The 2118-nt window shown below is 40.5% G+C and overlaps 1 protein-coding gene across 1 annotated transcript in view; it reads left to right on the top strand.

The window, feature by feature from the left end:
• The first annotated feature begins 1823 nt into the window (after positions 1 to 1823).
• Positions 1824 to 2118, top strand: part of KDM5A (lysine (K)-specific demethylase 5A) — a 49259-nt gene continuing 48964 nt past the window's right edge. The window contains exon 1 of the mRNA XM_009879622.1: positions 1824 to 1895. The gene's annotated coding sequence lies outside the window, so the exon portion shown is untranslated. The remainder of the gene's footprint in view (positions 1896 to 2118) is intronic.

The raw sequence follows: 2118 nt of genomic DNA, 5'->3' as shown, positions 1-2118 counted from the left end.
GAGAGGGCCGAGCGGGCCTCGGTGGCTGAGCGGTGGGCTGGGGGAGCCCCTTCCCCCACCCCCGGTGATCGCCTGGCGTTTCGTGTGTCGTCGTCCGTAGGCCTCGGTGTCCGTGCTGGGGACACCAAGGGACCTATATGGTCTTTGACCTCAGAGCTGGGTTTTGTAGAGGTTGCTTTGGAGCAGGTGAGAAGCTAGTAGTGTATGGCGGTGTCCGGGACGTCACGCTCTTTTTACTTAAAAAAACCCAAACCACCAAAACCCAGCGCAATACTTGTGAAAACTGTGAAGGCATTGTGGGTGAAATCGGGTGTGTGCTCTGGGAGAGGGAGGAGGAACGGTATGTCTTTTTGATGGGTCGTTGTTTATAAACATAATCTTTAAACTGTTAGTAGAAGGGTGGTCAGCCTGTTTGTGCAGGGGCAATATGTTTATGCATAGCAGTTTAGAAGGTAGAAGCTTAATCTCTCAGGTCATTATTTTAGGATGACTTGCCCTGTGACTTGGTAAACCATTTAGATGAGAAGGTCAGGCAATTTGGCAAAAGGCGGTTAGATTACTTAATAATTAAAGTACAAAGAAACTTCAAATATAGCTGTAAAATAAGAGACTTGAAAACACCGAGAGAGAGAGGAAAAAAACCTGAAAAGAAAGCGTGTAACTGAGAACAACTTGTATATGGGTTGCTGATTGGATTTCATGATCCTTCTTCTCCTTCTGACCTGTCTGGGTTGCTGGAATCTGTTTAGTTGGTTTAGTGACATGGTGAAAACTTGACCTCTGAGGGGCTGCCCTTTCTAAAATAAGCAGAATGGCTTAGGTTGAGAGGCCACAAGAAACCGATCCAGATCCTGTTCATTGAGAATAACTAGAACTTTCCTGGCCACTGAGCGCTTTGTATTTCTCCATGATTGCCTAGCTGTTTGCATTGCCGGGTTTTGCAGGATGCATGCGTCAGGTTGATTTGCAGCCTGCAATAAGGACTAAATCAGACACTTTATACTAACCTTGCTGATTTATTATTCTTTTCCATTATTAGAAGCTGTAAATATTTTACGATTGTGCTTGAGGCCTTTATATGCTGCAGCAGTGCAAATAATAAATATTTAGTGTGGCTTGTCCACCTGGAATGGGGTGTCCCTACTCTGTTGTATTTACTGCCAGGTAGACAATCTACTATAACTTAAGCTTTCTTTAAAAAGTGCTAAAAAGCTGAATTATACTTTTCTTGATGTTGTAACAGAGTTTTCAGAAATGAGGCAGGGAGGCACTTGTGGTTGAACTGACTGCTGACTGTGTTAAGAAAATCATTATTTAAGGCTGCATTTCTGTTAAAAAGTTGGACTCCTGATGGATATTCTTATCTTTATTGAAATGACTGTAAACAAACATGAAGAAAGTTCAGTGCGTAATAATGTGCTTTATTTGGTGTTTGTCACTGTTGATGGTGAGAATTTTGCAATGTGCAGGGTATATGGGACTTTTTAATAAGTAAATAAATACCCTGTACCTTGTTGGTTATCTCTTATATATAAGCTTAGCATGAGGTAATGCATGCTGAAATACTTTGAACCTTATTTTCTTTTATATTTTTAATTCTATGAAGATATCTTTCTTTGAACTAAGATATTGTGGGAAGAACATTATTTTAAAAACAAAAGAATGTCATAAAATTGGAAAAATGATATCGCCAGTTGTACTGAGAAACTCATTTACTATTGGGAGCTTGTTTACTCAGACATTGTTAAGGTCTTCTGTTTTGTGCATTTTTTGAGAAGTTTCTTGAAGCAATAAAATGTCTTTCTGTCTCTGTTTAGGACTGGCAGCCTCCATTTGCATGTGAAGTACAAAGTTTTCGTTTCACTCCACGAATTCAGCGCCTGAATGAACTGGAGGTGAGCTTTTCACTGTTGACATAATTTTGTGTTTGCACTGAAAGCAGTAGGTCTCCTTGCCTGAGATTTGCATCTTGGCAGGTTTGTAGATGGGGGAGACTTCAGAAACCCATAGACCACATCAATGTTTGTTCTTGGCACTGGCAGAGTTCATATAAAATAACTCTCCACAGCTTTGAGAAAAGTCTGGTTTTTATTTTATTACCCAAAATAACCACAAGAG

This window comes from Charadrius vociferus, unplaced genomic scaffold, assembly GCF_000708025.1.
Source record: "Charadrius vociferus isolate BGI_N301 unplaced genomic scaffold, ASM70802v2 scaffold90, whole genome shotgun sequence".
Classification (NCBI taxonomy): domain Eukaryota; kingdom Metazoa; phylum Chordata; class Aves; order Charadriiformes; family Charadriidae; genus Charadrius; species Charadrius vociferus.
This window is presented reverse-complemented; position numbering and strand designations above follow the sequence as displayed.